The following is a 20408-nucleotide window of genomic DNA, read 5'->3' on the forward strand; positions in this document are numbered from 1 at the left end:
CTAAACATCTTTAACTTTGACTTTCATTGCATTTCTGGCAAGTGCAAATGGGATAATGAGTAGATTTGTAAAGTAATGTTGGGGGGGGGGGATGTCTGCACACATGCACAAATGTTCTTTCACAGAAATTATCATTTTATCTGTTTGCCAGGTTCAAGGTAATTTCTCTCATAGAGAGCAGATGAAGTTGGAAGCATGTAAATATTAGTTTCTGTACTAGTGACATACTGAGGTTTTCAATTCCTGCATCAACTAATCATGGTGCAGGCAGAGGAAACAGTGGTGTAGGTCTTATTAGTGTCCAAGAGCTGAGGGGAGACAACTGAAGGGTCACTTGAACTGAATATGGGAGCTATGAGGAACTACTAAAAACAACAGAGTTTCTTAGCAGAGCACTATGGGAAGCCCATGCTTTCCTCCCCTGCTACCATTAGTCCTGTGTTACGGATTTCTAAACAGAGTTAACGTATTAAAATTCAAATTTTTGGATGCCTTATTCAACCTTATTTAAAACGTACATTGTTTAGTTCATATATTTCGGATTAAACACATATTTAAGGTTAGAGAGCTTATAATAGTTAAAAAAGGCACAAATGCTTTTCTGACATTTAGTATGATGAATAACACTGACTATTAATTAACAAATGATAGTTCAGAAGAAAACCTATACAATGTATATCTGCAGCACAATCAAAATGTTTGAAATAAATTCTGATTCAGTTGTCTGCAACATCTATCCTCGAACAACAATATATTTAGTAAATCTCAATGGAAAAAAACTTAATATGTGTCAAGTTTTACATGTTAGAATGGAAAAAAAATCCATATTTTCGATGGACATAAGCGACCCCTGACAAATTGTCAATCGACCCCCAAGAGGGTCGCGAGCCACAGTTTGAGAACCCTTGTTCTAGAGGCAATCTTCAGCTCAACGCATCATCTCCAACTTACCTTTGACCCAAGAAAACCCTAGTAACCCCCATCATCTCTACATCCTCCCTCCCTTCTCTCCGTCTCTTTCCATCTCTCTCTCTCTCTCTCTCTTCTTTCTCCCCCCTCTCTCTACTTTTCCCCAACTAATGTCAGGTACCCGCACTAAAGATCCCGAAATTCAAAATCCCAGTCTTCATCGAGATTCGAACCCAGCACCCACGTTGTTACGGAAACCTAGAGCTTTACCACTCAGCCACAGCGCCTCCTTGTGTTGTATGCGATAGGAGATAACTCTCCAGATAAGGTGTCTGCAGCAACACGATAAAGTGTTCTACGAGATCTACGACTGAAAGCAAGAGACCAGTCGTTATAGAAAGACTCTAAACTGGCCTGAAAACTGGCCTGAAAACTGGCCTGAAAACTGGCCTGAAAACTGGCCTGAAAACTGGCCTGAAACATCGCAGCCTGTGAACAGTGGAGACCAATAGCTTGTTGTCACATTGTACAGAACTGTGACGTGACAAAAAGCTATCGATCTAAACTATCGCAAAGATTGCGACGTCACAGGCCAGTGTTCAGGCCTCCCATGACAACTGGTTTCGCTGAAAGAGGCCATCAAAAACCGTTCATATTTCAGACCAGATCAATACCTTATATTCTTATCCTTCTTCTTCTTGGTATAAATTAAACCCCAAAACACCCCGAAATTACACAACGGAATCCATGACATTAAGAAGACATGAAAATAGTTCCACACATATTGGAAATCTCTATGTGGACACAGTAGTATTGATTTATTAAAATAAGTCTAAAATAACAATTGGACTTTCAATAACTCTAGAAAGACGCAAATAAAAACGGAATACAATTTAAATCGAAAGTGAAAAACAACAACAACAACAACAAACATTTATTGGAGTAAGTTATAAATAATGGATATTCTGTATAATGTCATGTAATTGTGTATGATAGTGGGAATCTCTTTAAGAGAAAAAAAAAACAAAGAGTATTCTGGGAAAACTGAAGTGTTTGGCTTGGTAGTGTCGTCCATATTTAGTGCTGCGCCATCGCCTTACAACAGAAGTGTTGATTCCGTCGACTTGAAATCAACTTACGAATCAACATTAAAACAAATTTGCTTGACAGCTACTGTGCATGTTGATATTTATGTTGATCATTGTGTCATTTTGTTCAGAGTTTAGTTTTATTTTTTTTAAGTTTATTTTTTTTTTATTCTTTGGACAAGAGGTTTACACTTTGTTTGTCATTTCACATCGCGCTCAGGAAGCTAGTTAGTATTGTCGCTTCGTGTCAAACATTATATTACCACTAAGCCAGTGTTTCCCAAACTTGGTTTCGAAGAACCCAAGTGTTCTTTGAGGCCCGACTTTGTGTTCCAAAAACTACTGGAATAAATAGCTAATAAGCTTTCAAGTGAATATTTCTCGAGGTAAATGCAAGGAAAAAAGCATTTTTATTTTTTCTTGTTGGTAACCAAATGTATTGTATAATAGCATTATAAAATTTGAATTGACATAGATTCTAAATCTAGTTATATATAAATAATTAAATAATATCTGGTAGAGTTTTTCTAAAGAGCACCACAATATTTTAAAACAAGCTTTTTTTTTAAAAAAAAAACAACTTCAATTCCCTACAACCTATTGGTGCGAAAAAAGATTTTTTATGGTGTTTTAACAAAGTCATGTTTTGAAACTGGCATGACGCCATACAAAATATTATAATTATTTTTTAAAATGTTTATATCATATCTATAAACATTTTTAAAAAGTTTAATACTTGAAGAAAAAAAAACTTGATTTATATAATATGGCCTGATTTTGGTTTATTTTAATGAATATACAAAAAATCCAATCTAAAAAATAAACAAAGTGTTCCGCTATATATTCAGAATTTGCGAAGTGTTCCGTTAAGGGACAAAGTCTGGGAAACCCTAACCCTAGGCTATACTTACATCTGACGCAAAGGGGAATACAAACAATACACAAACATTCCTACTTGACTGTCTCGCTGTCTTCAGACCAAGTGACATTCAACTCTTGTAAATATAGGACGGACTAAGAAAATGGGGCTTATTTTTTCTGAAGTTAGTAGTTACAAGTATTTTTTTTTTATTATAGCTTTTATATAACGCTACTCTCATGCTTATAGCATGCTCAGAGCGCTTTTGGTCCAATCTCATTTGTGGACCAGTGGGGGGTATCTAGGAGTTGGTTTTCCGTGCTGCCCTTAGGCGCTCAGTAACACAACTCTGCCCGAGTCGGGTGTCGAACCTCCAGCCCTCTTCTAGGTAGCCAAGCCAAGTTCAAGCGCACGATATTGATTGTGATATTGATTGTGATATTGATTGTTATCTGCGTTAATTACAATTAACAACTCATACTTTCCTGTTTAATGAGGGGTAAAGCGTTTGCTTCCGTGCATGGGAGTTTCGAGTTCGGATACCGGTGTAGGCTGGGTTTTTATAACTTTTGGGATTATTAGGACTCCTGGTCCACCAAACTGTAATGACTCTCGCTGAGGGGAAAAGCGGTTAACCGTTGTGCTGGCCACAGTTCACCCTTGTTAACCGTCGGACACACATAAGCCCTCATTAATCCCAAAGTCTGAAAGTGGTAACTTTAACGTTTAACTTAAATTACATTACATTAAATAAACATTTTAAAAACTAAAAAATCGACAGTTACTTGAAGCTTTCTAATTAAAACATGATCTAAGTATAGTTATGTATTTACGCTATATGGTGGGTACTGTAATCATGGGTTAGGTAACGTTTTATATAAGATGCTAATATAAAAGAAGTGGGGCTTACTATGTATATTGTGAGACATTGAATACAATTTCAACATAATGCTGTGTAATTTAACAGTTGCCTGAAGAAGTCGAACAATGATGTACTGGTTGATGCTTATAGCTGCCTTAGAGTTTGCAATAGTTGGGACAGCGTTAGCAGGTAAGGATTTTATTTACTGAAAGGGAATGTTGTTTTACCATTATTCTTCTGAAATTATTCATGAAATATAATTGTTTCATTAGTCTATAAATATTGACCGAGGCTGTTAAAATACAGGATTCCTAATCATAGATTCTTTAACGTCTCTTAGGTAAGAATTCATTAATATTAACTTTCTAATACTGCTATATCTGATCAACTAACCAATAATCTATCAGACAGCTTTACCGTCTAGAATTAACGAGAATGCATCAACTATATTTATACACCACACATTCAAAATCATATACGCTTTATACAAGATGCGGTCTGCCGTATTCCCAATCTATTATGCAAGATATTTAAATGTATACAAACACAAGCTTTGTAAGATGTGGTTACCGATTATAATAGCGCTTAAATCCCTAGAGGTCTCGAGATTAAATCCCTGCGAAGACTAGATTTCTTAACTTTTGTGATTTTTTAAAAAGACTCCCTTGAGTCATCACAACTTAAAAGAAGGGCACCTGACCTATGTAAAGCTTATTGGTCATCCTCGTTAATTTTCGACCATAGAAACAAATGAGCTTTGGGTCATCTGCCTCCATAGATCGGAAAGTCTGAAGGGGGACTTCACTCAGGGTGAATAAATGTGAGAGTTCTATCCAGCAATTATTATTTCTTGAGTCCTTTGCTAAATAAAAAGACATTTAGTATTTCATTGTTTACCACCTAAAAAGACAGGACTTTTATGATATTGAATTTCAGAGACCAACTATGTTCAAGGACTCTCCAAAAAATGTCTCTCTCTTCATTCTAGAGATAATCTTCAGCTCAATACCTCGAAGTTATATATTATTAGTGTCAGAGATGTAGTATTAGTGTCAGAGATGTAGTATTAGTGTCAGAGATGTAGTATTAGTGTCAGAGATGTAGTATTAGTGTCAGAGATGTAGTATCAGTGTCAGAGATGTAGTATTAGTGTCAGAGATGTAGTATTAGTGTCAGAGATGTAGTATTAGTGTCAGAGATGTAGTATCAGTGTCAAAGATGTAGTATTAGTGTCAGAGATGTAGTATTAGTGTCAGAGATGTAGTATCAGTGTCAGAGATGTAGTATTAGTGTCAGAGATGTAGTATTAGTGTCAGAGATGTGGTATTAGTGTCAGAGATGTAGTATCAGTGTCAGAGATGTGGTATTAGTGTCAGAGATGTAGTATTAGTGTCAGAGATGTAGTATTAGTGTCAGAGATGTAGTATCAGTGTCAGAGATGTAGTATTAGTGTCAGAGATGTAGTATTAGTGTCAGAGATGTAGTATTAGTGTCAGAGATGTAGTATCAGTGTCAGAGATGTAGTATTAGTGTCAGAGATGTAGTATTAGTGTCAGAGATGTAGTATTAGTGTCAGAGATGTAGTATTAGTGTCAGAGATGTAGTATCAGTGTCAGAGATGTAGTATTAGTGTCAGAGATGTAGTATTAGTGTCAGAGATGTAGTATCAGTGTCAGAGATGTAGTATTAGTGTCAGAGATGTGGTATTAGTGTCAGAGATGTGGTATTAGTGTCAGAGATGTATTAGTGTCAGAGATGTAGTATCAGTGTCAGAGATGTAGTATTAGTGTCAGAGATGTAGTATTAGTGTCAGAGATGTAGTATTAGTGTCAGAGATGTAGTATTAGTGTCAGAGATGTAGTATTAGTGTCAGAGATGTAGTATTAGTGTCAGAGATGTAGTATTAGTGTCAGAGATGTGGTATTAGTGTCAGAGATATAGTATTAGTGTCAGAGATGTGGTATTAGTGTCAGAGATGTGGTATTAGTGTCAGAGATGTAGTATTAGTGTCAGAGATGTAGTATTAGTGTCAGAGATGTAGTATTAGTGTCAAAGATGTAGTATTAGTGTCAGAGATGTAGTATCAGTGTCAGAGATGTAGTATTAGTGTCAGAGATGTAGTATTAGTGTCAGAGATGTAGTATTAGTGTCAGAGATGTAGTATTAGTGTCAGAGATGTAGTATTAGTGTCAGAGATGTGGTATTAGTGTCAGAGATGTAGTATCAGTGTCAGAGATGTGGTATTAGTGAAAGAGATGTAGTATTAGTGTCAGAGATGTAGTATCAGTGTCAGAGATGTAGTATTAGTTTCAGAGATGTAGTATTAGTGTCAGAGATGTAGTATTAGTGTCAGAGATGTAGTATTAGTGTCAGAGATGTAGTATTAGTGTCAGAGATGTAGTATCAGTGTCAGAGATGTAGTATTAGTGTCAGAGATGTAGTATTAGTGTCAGAGATGTGGTATTAGTGTCAGTGATGTAGTATTAGTGTCAGAGATGTGGTATTAGTGTCAGAGATGTAGTATTAGTGTCAGAGATGTAGTATCAGTGTCAGAGATGTAGTATTAGTGTCAGAGATGTAGTATTAGTGTCAGAGATGTAGTATTAGTGTCAGAGATGTAGTATTAGTGTCAGAGATGTAGTATTAGTGTCAGAGATGTGGTATTAGTGTCAGAGATATAGTATTATTGTCAGAGATGTAGTATTAGTGTCAGATATGTAGTATTAGTGTCAGAGATGTAGTATTAGTGTCAGAGATGTAGTATTAGTGTCAGAGATGTAGTATCAGTGTCAGAGATGTAGTATTAGTGTCAGAGATGTAGTATCAGTGTCAGAGATGTAGTATTAGTGTCAGAGATGTAGTATTAGTGTCAGAGATGTAGTATTAGTGTCAGAGATGTAGTATTAGTGTCAGAGATGTAGTATCAGTGTCAGAGATGTAGTATTAGTGTCAGAGATGTAGTATCAGTGTCAGAGATGTAGTATTAGTGTCAGAGATGTAGTATCAGTGTCAGAGATGTAGTATTAGTGTCAGAGATGTAGTATTAGTGTCAGAGATGTAGTATTAGTGTCAGAGATGTAGTATCAGTGTCAGAGATGTAGTATTAGTGTCAGAGATGTAGTATTAGTGTCAGAGATGTAGTATTAGTGTCAGAGATGTAGTATTAGTGTCAGAGATGTAGTATCAGTGTCAGAGATGTAGTATTAGTGTCAGAGATGTAGTATTAGTGTCAGAGATGTAGTATCAGTGTCAGAGATGTAGTATTAGTGTCAGAGATGTGGTATTAGTGTCAGAGATGTGGTATTAGTGTCAGAGATGTATTAGTGTCAGAGATGTAGTATCAGTGTCAGAGATGTAGTATTAGTGTCAGAGATGTAGTATTAGTGTCAGAGATGTAGTATTAGTGTCAGAGATGTAGTATTAGTGTCAGAGATGTAGTATTAGTGTCAGAGATGTAGTATTAGTGTCAGAGATGTAGTATTAGTGTCAGAGATGTGGTATTAGTGTCAGAGATATAGTATTAGTGTCAGAGATGTGGTATTAGTGTCAGAGATGTGGTATTAGTGTCAGAGATGTAGTATTAGTGTCAGAGATGTAGTATTAGTGTCAGAGATGTAGTATTAGTGTCAAAGATGTAGTATTAGTGTCAGAGATGTAGTATCAGTGTCAGAGATGTAGTATTAGTGTCAGAGATGTAGTATTAGTGTCAGAGATGTAGTATTAGTGTCAGAGATGTAGTATTAGTGTCAGAGATGTAGTATTAGTGTCAGAGATGTGGTATTAGTGTCAGAGATGTAGTATCAGTGTCAGAGATGTGGTATTAGTGTCAGAGATGTAGTATTAGTGTCAGAGATGTAGTATCAGTGTCAGAGATGTAGTATTAGTTTCAGAGATGTAGTATTAGTGTCAGAGATGTAGTATTAGTGTCAGAGATGTAGTATTAGTGTCAGAGATGTAGTATTAGTGTCAGAGATGTAGTATCAGTTTCAGAGATGTAGTATTAGTGTCAGAGATGTAGTATTAGTGTCAGAGATGTGGTATTAGTGTCAGTGATGTAGTATTAGTGTCAGAGATGTGGTATTAGTGTCAGAGATGTAGTATTAGTGTCAGAGATGTAGTATCAGTGTCAGAGATGTAGTATTAGTGTCAGAGATGTAGTATTAGTGTCAGAGATGTAGTATTAGTGTCAGAGATGTAGTATTAGTGTCAGAGATGTAGTATTAGTGTCAGAGATGTGGTATTAGTGTCAGAGATATAGTATTATTGTCAGAGATGTAGTATTAGTGTCAGATATGTAGTATTAGTGTCAGAGATGTAGTATTAGTGTCAGAGATGTAGTATTAGTGTCAGAGATGTAGTATCAGTGTCAGAGATGTAGTATTAGTGTCAGAGATGTAGTATCAGTGTCAGAGATGTAGTATTAGTGTCAGAGATGTACTATTAGTGTCAGAGATGTAGTATTAGTGTCAGAGATGTAGTATTAGTGTCAGAGATGTAGTATCAGTGTCAGAGATGTAGTATTAGTGTCAGAGATGTAGTATCAGTGTCAGAGATGTAGTATTAGTGTCAGAGATGTAGTATCAGTGTCAGAGATGTAGTATTAGTGTCAGAGATGTAGTATTAGTGTCAGAGATGTAGTATTAGTGTCAGAGATGTAGTATCAGTGTCAGAGATGTAGTATTAGTGTCAGAGATGTAGTATTAGTGTCAGAGATGTAGTATTAGTGTCAGAGATGTAGTATTAGTGTCAGAGATGTAGTATCAGTGTCAGAGATGTAGTATTAGTGTCAGAGATGTAGTATTAGTGTCAGAGATGTAGTATCAGTGTCAGAGATGTAGTATTAGTGTCAGAGATGTGGTATTAGTGTCAGAGATGTGGTATTAGTGTCAGAGATGTATTAGTGTCAGAGATGTAGTATCAGTGTCAGAGATGTAGTATTAGTGTCAGAGATGTAGTATTAGTGTCAGAGATGTAGTATTAGTGTCAGAGATGTAGTATTAGTGTCAGAGATGTAGTATTAGTGTCAGAGATGTAGTATTAGTGTCAGAGATGTAGTATTAGTGTCAGAGATGTGGTATTAGTGTCAGAGATATAGTATTAGTGTCAGAGATGTGGTATTAGTGTCAGAGATGTGGTATTAGTGTCAGAGATGTAGTATTAGTGTCAGAGATGTAGTATTAGTGTCAGAGATGTAGTATTAGTGTCAAAGATGTAGTATTAGTGTCAGAGATGTAGTATCAGTGTCAGAGATGTAGTATTAGTGTCAGAGATGTAGTATTAGTGTCAGAGATGTAGTATTAGTGTCAGAGATGTAGTATTAGTGTCAGAGATGTAGTATTAGTGTCAGAGATGTGGTATTAGTGTCAGAGATGTAGTATCAGTGTCAGAGATGTGGTATTAGTGTCAGAGATGTAGTATTAGTGTCAGAGATGTAGTATCAGTGTCAGAGATGTAGTATTAGTTTCAGAGATGTAGTATTAGTGTCAGAGATGTAGTATTAGTGTCAGAGATGTAGTATTAGTGTCAGAGATGTAGTATTAGTGTCAGAGATGTAGTATCAGTGTCAGAGATGTAGTATTAGTGTCAGAGATGTAGTATTAGTGTCAGAGATGTGGTATTAGTGTCAGTGATGTAGTATTAGTGTCAGAGATGTGGTATTAGTGTCAGAGATGTAGTATTAGTGTCAGAGATGTAGTATCAGTGTCAGAGATGTAGTATTAGTGTCAGAGATGTAGTATTAGTGTCAGAGATGTAGTATTAGTGTCAGAGATGTAGTATTAGTGTCAGAGATGTAGTATTAGTGTCAGAGATGTAGTATTAGTGTCAGAGATGTGGTATTAGTGTCAGTGATGTAGTATTAGTGTCAGAGATGTGGTATTAGTGTCAGAGATGTAGTATTAGTGTCAGAGATGTAGTATCAGTGTCAGAGATGTAGTATTAGTGTCAGAGATGTAGTATTAGTGTCAGAGATGTAGTATTAGTGTCAGAGATGTAGTATTAGTGTCAGAGATGTAGTATTAGTGTCAGAGATGTGGTATTAGTGTCAGAGATATAGTATTATTGTCAGAGATGTAGTATTAGTGTCAGATATGTAGTATTAGTGTCAGAGATGTAGTATTAGTGTCAGAGATGTAGTATTAGTGTCAGAGATGTAGTATCAGTGTCAGAGATGTAGTATTAGTGTCAGAGATGTAGTATCAGTGTCAGAGATGTAGTATTAGTGTCAGAGATGTAGTATTAGTGTCAGAGATGTAGTATTAGTGTCAGAGATGTAGTATTAGTGTCAGAGATGTAGTATCAGTGTCAGAGATGTAGTATTAGTGTCAGAGATGTAGTATCAGTGTCAGAGATGTAGTATTAGTGTCAGAGATGTAGTATCAGTGTCAGAGATGTAGTATTAGTGTCAGAGATGTAGTATTAGTGTCAGAGATGTAGTATTAGTGTCAGAGATGTAGTATTAGTGTCAGAGATGTAGTATTAGTGTCAGAGATGTAGTATCAGTGTCAGAGGTGTAGTATTAGTGTCAGAGATGTGGTATTAGTGTCAGAGGTATGTCTTGTTTTATTAGCATGGAATGTTCTAGTTTTAAAATGCAGCAATATTTGATATCTTCTACAGACGACGGTGCATGGAGCGTTCCTACTTGGATTCCCGTAGCAGCTCTGTTAGTTCTTTAGGTTGCTGCATTGGCGCTTTGCGCATCAAATAAAAGTGAAAAAAAGAAGAAAGAATACGATGGTGCGCACGATGAGAAAGACAACATAGAGAAAAGACAAAAATAGTAACAGACAATGTTTGCTAGCGTTAGTCTAATTACATTCCTCATTGCTCACTTTTAATTAGTGTCTATTTTGTTGGTAAAAGACATTCTGAATTTCTTTGTTTTAATTTTTCAACTAGATGATTTTTTTTTGTAGGTATTTTTGTTTAATTTGTGTTTGTTAAGGCTGTGTTTACACTGGGAGGTCAATAGGTTTAGTAGCAAGGATTAAAAGAGTGAGTGTTTACAGGTACTGATATTTTTTGCGGAAGTGTGAATGTTCCTTTATGATGTTTGAAGACGGTTTTAAACTCTGTCATTTCATTTTAAAAGTTGTTTTTCAGTTTTAGACACTTTATACTTTTAAGTTCTTTGCGCTAAAAAAAAATTATAAACATTTTAGTTTGTTATATGGAAATATCAAATTAAAAGTTTTAAAATTTTAAATTGTTAAACTGTTTTCTTTAATGCTATACTTATTATTGGTTTTATGTTTCTCAAAAGGCCTGAACATATTTACTCTATAAATCAGGATCAATCTAGTATTTAGTTTTCATCGGATGAGCCTTATATCATTAAATCATCCTGCTCTGGTAGCTGCTTGTCAATAGTTTAGCCGTACAATTAGCCTCACCAAGACTGAAATCCTGGCACAAGATGTAGCAGAAATACTAGTGATACATATTGGAAATCACACACTTACAGTGGTTCAGGATTTCACATATTTGGGTACAACAATAGCCAGCAACCTAGATTTAGACACTGAGCTGACAAAAAGAATAGGAAAGGTTTCTGCAGCAATGTCAAAACTCTCCAAGCGAGTCTGGGAAAATAACAAATTGACTACGGCAAACAAACTTCTAGTCTATTGCCTGTGTTGTGAGCACACTTCTTTATGGCAGTGAGAGCTGGGCAAATTGCATGCATCAAGAACAAAGAATAAATAATTTTCACCTACGCTGCCTGCGATGCATAATGTGCATCTCCTGGAGGGATCATGTCACCAACTAGGAAGTTTTGAAACTGGCCAATATGCACAGTATATATGCTCTTCTTCAACATAGAAGACAACGCTGGCTCAGTCGTGTCACTCGCATGCCAGATGGAAGAATCCCCAAAGACATCCTATACGCTGAGCTTGCAGAGGGAGTCAGACCCAAGGGCCGCCCAAGACTAACCTACAGAGATGTCTGTAAGCGAGACATGAAAGCCACGAGCATCGACCAAAGTATGTGGGAGGAGATAGCCCAAGACCTGACAGCATGGAAACTTTGCCGAAGCTGCGTCAGCCAAGAGAAAGAATAAGAAAGCTGCCCTGTCAGCTAGCCCTAAGACAGATACATATACATGCACGAACTTTAGCAAACTCTACAGCTCCAGAATTGGTTTGATCAGTCACACCAGATTCTGCCCCATCTCAAGACGTAATCGAGGACTATGACTCATCCGGGCGCATCTATTGCCTTCCGAGACAGGAGCCATTTATAAATCATCCTGTACACAAACTATCAAATTCTGTCAATTTCTTCACTATGATCGAAGAATATGGAACTTTATTTTTAAACAGCAAGTAAGCTTTTAAAGGAGCGGTGGCTGAGCGGTAAAGCGGTTTGATTCCGAAACGGGGTCCGGTGAAGACTGTGATTTTGAATTTCAAGATCCTTGGGGCCTCTGAGTCCACCCAGCTTAAATGAGTATTTGATATTAGTTGGGAAAAAGTAAAGTTGTTTGGTCGTTGTGCTGGCCACATGACACCAATTGCATGACCTTTACATCACAAGGTCTGAAAGGGGAACTTTTACGTATAGGAAGCAGAATGACCTAAAGACGATCCCATTTAAATAGATTAATGATGCATCCACTGCAACGTGACTAATGTAACAACAAAAAAAAAAAACAAACAAAAAAAAAAGAAAAATTACTTTCTCTTCGTTCTCTCGCCCTCTCCTCATCAATTATCAACTTTGAGCATACTCGTATATCTTCTTTGCCCCCTCCCTTTAAAGTAGGCTTGTTTAAGAAAACCGCTAGCGTTGACTGACCAGCGAGCCTGGAAATAAAAATCCATAATTACCTCAGGCCCATCCTTGGAGACCTGCCTTCCTAAATGTACTACTTTTAGTTGTCTTGCATGTAAAGTGTAAGAGCTAGATACTTGTGTGCATTAATTCTTTGTTTTATTTTGAGAAACTTCTGGTGTTTTTTACTTCCAAGGTAAGTATTGTTGTTAATATATAATTGGTTTGTTTGTTTATTTTAATTTGATTAATATTAATTAAAACTATTTCATTTGACACATTAATACGTCCTTAATATGGTTGCAATAAATATTTTTGTTATACTTATGTTTCTGTCTTGTTATGTTCTATATTCTATTGTTATACTAATGTTTGGGTCTTGTTTTGTTCTATATTCTATTGTTGTACTAATGTTTGGGTCCTGTTATATTCTATTGTTATACTAATGTTTCTGTCTTGTTTTGTTATATATTCTGTTGTCATACTAATGTATGGGTCTTGTTATGTTCTATATTCTATTGTTATACTAATGCTTGGGTATTGTTTTGTTCTATATTCCATTGTTGTACTAATGTTTGGGTCATGTTATGTTCTATTGTTATCCTGTTATATTCTAAACACTTTTTTCGCACTCAGTGACAGCATGAGATGCAAAGATGTATGACACATATTACAGATATACAAAAAAGTTAGTATACTCTATCTGGGTGTCGGTGGCACCTGGCGCGCTAGCTCAGGGTGTTATCCCTTCCCCATCAACTTTCTTCAATTATGTTCCAATAAACACTATTGCTAGTAAGTTCCGCGAGGCCAAACTCCGTGTTCCAAAATCTACTGGAGTAATTAGCTAATAAGCTTTCACAAGAATATATACTGACATACTAAACCTCATTTTAAACAAAGATAAAATTTGAAAAAAAAAACAACAGCTAAATAATTTCTGGTCGAATTACTATAAAGAGCACCTTTACCTATCCCTTAGCCTGTTGGACCGTTGGGGCAAGATTCGTCGACCGTCTTTCTCCATTCCTCCCTGTCTTTTGCACCACACTATTTTAAAACAAGCTTATTTAATTTTTAAATTTCAGTTCCTTACAACCTATTTGTGCGAAGCAAGATTTTCTTATTATGTTCTAATAAAGTCAAAGTCTAGATATTATAATTCATATTTTTATACATTTGTTTATATCATACCTATATACATTTTTACAAAGCTTAATACAAGCAAAAAAAAAAAAAAAAAAGCTTGGTGGCCTAATTTTTGTTTATTAAAATAAATAAAGACAAAAATCCAATCTAAAAAAAACAACAACAAAGTGTTCCGCTATATACTCAGAATTTGCGATGTGTTCCGTTAAGGGACAAGTCTAGGAAACACCACACTAAGCTACGCTTACATCTGACGTGAACGGGAATATAGACAATACACTAACATTCCTACTCGACTGTCTCTAATTGTCATTAATTGCAAAGGTATGAGTAACTATTACGTTGAACTTAAATTACATTACATTAAATAAACATTTTAAAAACAAAATAATGACAGTTACTTGAAGCTTTCTAATTAAAACATGATCTAAGTATAGTTATGTATTCACGCTATATGGCGGGTACTTTAATCATGGGTTAGGTAACGTTTTATAGCTTAAGATGCTAATATAAAAGAAGTGGGGATTCGTTAAAGCTTACTATGTATATTGTGAGACATTGAATATGATTTCAACATAATGCTGTGTAATTTAACAGTTGCCTGAAGAAATCGAACAATGGAGCGGTGCTTGATGCTTAGAGCTACCTTAGTGTTTGCAATACTTGGGACGGCGTTAGCAGGTAAGTATTTTATTTACTGAATGGGAAGAATGTTTTACCCCTATTCTACTGAGGCTATTAATTAAACATCATTTTTTTTTTAAATTATACTTTAAATATTGACCAAGGCTGGTAAAAACCACTACATTACGATCAGAGATTCTTTAACATTTTTCTAAGTATTCATTGATGTTAATTTTCTAATACTGCTATATCTGATCAACTAACCAATAATCTATCAGTCTACTATTATCGAGAATGCATTGAATATATTTATACAACATAAGGAACATTCAAAATCATATTCACCGTATACAAGATGTGGTCTGCTGTATTCCGGATCTAGTCTAATCGATATTTAAATTTACACTCTCCCAAGGCTGCTGAGATGTGGTTGCCGAGGATACTAGCGCTTAAATCCCTAGCTGTTTCGAGATCAAATCTCGTCCAAGACTAGATATTTGAACTTTTGAGATTTTTATCATCTTACATATGTAAGGAAAGTAAAGCTTATTGGTCATTCTCGTTAATTTTCGGCCATAGAAACAAATGAGCTTTATGCAATCTGCCCCCATAGATCGCAAAAGTCTGAAAGGGGACTTTACTCAGGGTGGAGAAAAGGTGAGAGCTGTCTCCTTTGCTTAATAGAGAGGTATTTAGTATTTTATTTTTAGCGGCCCCCGAAAGGTGAAAAGACGCTATTAGTTTGGTGTGAAATGTTTGTCCGTCTGTCCGTCCGTCTGTCTGTCCGTCCGTCCCATTTAGATCTCGTAAACTAGAAAAGATAGTGAAAATTTGACTTCATAATATTTTAGTCCATTAAAAGTTCTGATGCTACGGCTACTTTTTCTTTTCTAAAAGAGAAAAATCTAATTTTTTAAATCACTTGTGCAAGCAGTTGTGTCATAAAAAAACACCACTTTTACAACTATTCACTATTAATAGTAACAAACACGCAAGGCTCTTTAGTAGGGGAGCTAGGTAGTTACCATATTTTTAACATATGTATGCAAAAAAAAAAATCTATTTAGTATGCATAGAAGTCGAACATAATTTAAAACAACACAATAATTAAGTAGGTTTTCATATTATCACGTGAACTGCACAGCCACACGTACACAATGGTGTATTTAACTAAAGGTACTTTTTTACGAAAATGTTTTTTTCTGTTTTTGAGGATTTGAATAAGAGATTGACCATTTACAAAACAATTAGATCAATTAGATATTCATTATAAGACATCAGTTAGGCCAGGTTCGCATTTAATTTTACATTCACTTTCACCTATCCTTTGGTCTGCTGGACCGCTGGGGCACCACACAAGATCTGTCAACCTTCTTTCTCCATTCTTCGTCATTTGTCTTTGATTGAATTTAATTCTGATGTTCTTTCTGAAAATATTGATACCTGCCTGGGTGGACCACTTCTGGGCCGATTTTCAGTTTGTGTTTCAACACAAACTGTCTTTGTAACCTTGTTTAACACCTAAAAAGACAAGACTCATTTAAAACATTGCATATCATAGACCAACTATATTCCTTGGAGTTCTAGGATTCTGCCAAAAATTTCTCTCCCTCTTCTTTCTAGAGGTAATCTTCAGCTCAATACCTCAACACATCATCTCCAACTGACCTTTGAACCCATAAAAACTATTAAAGGAGAAAGTATTATCATCTCTACATCTTCCCTTCTGTCTTCCTCCTTTTTCTCTCTCTTTCTATCTCTGTCTCTATCTCCCCCCCCCCCTCTCTCTCTCTCTCTTAAAGATTTACATACATGATTATATGGAGAGAGAAGATATCTAGTATTAGCTTTAGAGTTATAATATTAGCCTCAGAGATATAGTATTAGCGTCAGAGATATAGTATTAGCGTCAGAGATATAGTATTAACTTCAGAGATATAGTATTAACTTCAGAGATATAGTATTAGAGTCAGAGATATAGTATTAACGTCAGAGATATAGTATTAGCGTCATAGATGTAGTATTCGCGTCAGAGATATAGTATTAACTTTAGAGATATTGTATTAACGTCAGAGGTATAGTATTAACGTCAGAGATATAGTATAACGTCAGAGGTATAGTATTAGAGTCAGAGGTGTAGTGTTTGCATCAGAGAAATGTCTTGTTTTATTAGCATGGAATGTTCTGGTTTTAAAATGCAGCAATATTTGATCTCTTCTACAGACGACGGTGCATGGAGCTTCCTTACTTGGATTCCCATAGCAGCTGGAGCGACCATTGTAGTTTTTTTAATGGCATTTAGCTCATCAAGGAATAGAAAAAAGGAAAGTGAAGAGAAAAAAGAAAAGGAAAGTGAAAAGAAAAAAGAAAAGGAAAGAGAAAAGAAAAGTAAAAAAAAGAAGAAAGAATACGATGGTGTGCACGATGAGAAAAAGGACATGGAGGAAAGACAAAAAGAGTATTAGTTCTAGCAAATTTACAATTCTCAATGCTCGCATTCATTTAGTTCGTATATTGTTAATAACAGACATTCTGTAATATTTATAACATTAATGAAAAAAATAGAAGGATAAATTAGATAGACCTACATATCGTTATATTTCTTGTTTTAATGCTTCAACTAGATGAGTTATTATGAATGTATTTTTCAAATTTCTATTTGTTAAGGCTGTGTTTACACTGGGAGGTCAATAGGTTTAGAAGCAACGATTAAAAGTGTGATTATCATGGGTGCCGATATTTTTCAGAAGTGTAAATGTTCTTTTAAGATATTCGAAGATGGTTTCAAGCTCTGATATATGATTTCATCTTAAAAACCGTTTACTAGTCTCAGACACTTTATACTTTTAAGATCTAATAAAAATGTAGAATTTGGAATTTCAAATTACAGTTTTTAATTTTTAAACTATTTATCTGTTTTATTTAATGTTATAAATAAAATTGGTTCTATAATTCTAAAATAGCTTGAAAATATTTAATTTTTAAATTAGAATTAACCAAGTTTTTAGATTTCTATTTCGCCAATTAAAAATGAGGTTAAGTTTTACATTAAACCATCCTGTACACAAACAAGCAAGCATTTCTTCACTAGGATCGACAAATAGGAAATTTTAAACCTTTAATCTTCATTGACGTCAAATGTTTTCGTCCTCACTACTACAATACTTATCTTTTCAGGGTTAGTTTTATGGAAATTTTTTGTTGACGTAACAGACATTAAATTTTGATATATAATATTGTTATAACCCTGGCATGCACACCGCCATTCAAGATAGTGCAGAAGGTGTGCACTATTAGTGACTAGACTAGGAATACAATACATAAAAATGGTGTATTTCTATGAAAAAAATACTGTTTGCATTTAAAAAATTAGTTTTTTTCGCTTTCAGAAAAGAAAAAAAGTAGCCGTTGTATCAGAACTTAGAATGGTCTAAATTATTATGATGTAGGATTTTCACTATCTTTTCTTGTTTACATCTAAATGGGACGGACGGACGGTCTGACATGTGGAGTTCCTTTCTTTAGATGATCTCACTTTGTCAATTTTTTATTCTAAAGTATTTTGCTTGTCTCTTAAAAGTATGATAAGTTTATGACTAACATTTAAGTTTTATGCCACTTAAAGGTATTAAAATAGCCATTAAATAAATACTCGTGGTTGGATTAATCATTGAGACCTTAGTGCTAGCGGATGGTTTTGGTTGTGTAGGCTGAATGGATTATGATAAAATCACGAGGTGGTGTTTCGTAATTGAAGTCAATAAAGACTGTAGAAGATTTGAATAGGGAGGAGACTTACTGGAGAATTAGGACTGAAAGGACATGTTTTTTTTAGTGGGTTAGTATTTGTTATCATTATCATTTTATTATTATTTTATTCATTTTGAATCTGTGTAATTTGTTAAAAATAAAAGTTATTTTCAGTGTTGTTTTAAAAGAAGCTTATTTATGTTAATTACTAATTCTACACTAAGAATTTAATACCACTACTTCGGTTTCGTTCTACTAGCTGTCTGGAGCCCGCAAACCAACGATCAAGCATCAACACTAGCTTAATGGCCTTTCTTTCGTTTCTCTACGAATACCTTCACGAAATCAAGCGAAGGAGTAATAATAAAATTGAATAATAGATAAGAACCAATGCTCCATAAGACAAAAAAAAACACATGCCTATAATGATTGTGATGGATGTGTGGCTGATTTAGTAAGCTGAATATCTAACTAGGGGGTGTCAAGTTCAAATCCAGGTGAAGACTTTAAATATTTGTGTTTGATAAGAGCCTAAGGACAACACAGAAATAATCTCTTAGATCCCCCCCCCCCCACAAACACACAAATCCACAAAAGAGATTGGATCAGAGCGCAGAGAGCACACTAAAGCAACACGTTGGATACAGTATATAATTTTAATAATTATAGTATCTCCTCAAATCTACACTCTTCACATGCTTAAATTCTCTCCCTTGTTTTTTACATCTGTTTATTAAAATCTTTCTCTCTTGTTTTAAAGTATATGTATATCTTTATTGTAGTTTATAGTTGAGAAAGTCGTATATTTATTAAGAAGAAAAATACAATAAAAGATTTACCATTACTCACCATTGTGTTATATCCTTGCATGAAACTGTGTCTTTGACTTTTGAAATCAACCACTTCATTAAAAACTACACATCCAACTAGAAACCAAGGTTTAAGTTTATTACGTCAGAACCACTAGTGTTGTCCACATTGAATACCATTTTTAAACCGAAATTTCTGATGTTTTAGTCCTGTGAAAGGAAATGAGACTAATTGTAGAGACCACATACAAGTCATGTAATATCGGTGAACACTGGAACTTTTGAATTGTTGGAGGTTCGGCACGCCCCTGACTTCACCAAACTCCAATGGGTATCTGACATTAGTTGGGAAAGTAATTTGGTTTGGTGGTTGTGCTGGTCACATAACAGCCTCGTTAACCATCGCCATAGAAACATACGAAACAAGCATCTAATAGTTTTGTATTGACTACCATATAGACCGCAAGGTCTGAAAGGGATACATTTCTTTTTTAGCATTAATGAAGTCAATCAGTCGCATGTTATTTTATGACACATTATGGTGACTTTATGGTATGTGCTTTATTACGTTGACGCCCCTACGAGTACGTAAACTCTGCCGCCTATAAAATATTCTTTAAAAAAAACAACAGGTATACATGTATATGTTTAAACGAGTCTCAAGCAGAGTTATGTTTGCTAAAAGCCTAAAGGCAGAACGGAAACATTTTTCAATAGACCTCCCCCCCCCCCAAACTGGTCCACAATACAGAATGGACCATAAAGCACTGATCATGCTATAATCATAAAAGATGTGCTAACAAATAGAAAGCAGTGCTAAGATACAACATATATAACCAATTGTCATGGGGGGGAAAAAAATCAAAAACTTAATAAAACCTTAGTCTTGGGAAATATTGGGGTAATATAATGGAGCCTAATAAAAACTTAAGCAAATAAAAAAAAACGGAAATAACTTGAAATAAATAGACAAAATAAATCATATCACAGTTCACTATTGCAATTTAAATACTATAGCGTTTTCTTTGTGTATGGAAAAAAAAATGGAACACGCATTTTTTTTATGGTAGATTAAAGATTTGGTAAAGGTATAGGGGATAGGGCAAACAACTTGCTATTTTTCAATTTTTCACCCTATTTGAAAATCTCAAAAAAAGGGAAAGAGTCGCACTGTGCACTTATATACCAGTAGCCCGTTTAAAACAGGGCCGAAACACGTGGTCGTGAAATCTAGCGAAAACTGTTTCCGCCCAAGTGTCAAAGCAGAAGAGAAATAGAATGAAAAGTCAGTGGAGATCTGGTGTGTTTTTTTTTTTTTTTTAATTGCTTAATCATATCATTTTCAATTGTGTAAATAACTCTCCATATCCACATGTATTGCCTTTCATTGTGTTTACACCAGTGTATCCTCCTCCTCTTTGTGGTGAAACTATGGAACACGACACGAGATCAGACGACCGTCTCTCGCCATTGCTCTCTTGTCTGTGCGGTCCTATAACCAGATAACCAGAGTGCTATTAAAAAAGACTTTTAAGCATGGAACAGTAACAGGGAAAAGAAGAAGAGGCAGGCGAAGGAAG

The 20408-nt window shown here is 35.2% G+C and overlaps 1 long non-coding RNA gene across 1 annotated transcript; it reads left to right on the forward strand.

The window, feature by feature from the left end:
* The first annotated feature begins 1888 nt into the window (after window positions 1-1888).
* On the forward strand, window positions 1889-16657 carry LOC106061204 (uncharacterized). Its single transcript, XR_008777988.1, has 5 exons — window positions 1889-2383; window positions 3824-3907; window positions 10337-12692; window positions 14243-14326; window positions 16493-16657. It is a non-coding gene; the product is annotated as an uncharacterized LOC106061204 (long non-coding RNA).
* The last annotated feature ends 3751 nt before the right edge of the window (window positions 16658-20408 follow it).

This window comes from Biomphalaria glabrata, chromosome 5 (genome assembly GCF_947242115.1).
Source record: "Biomphalaria glabrata chromosome 5, xgBioGlab47.1, whole genome shotgun sequence".
Classification (NCBI taxonomy): domain Eukaryota; kingdom Metazoa; phylum Mollusca; class Gastropoda; family Planorbidae; genus Biomphalaria; species Biomphalaria glabrata.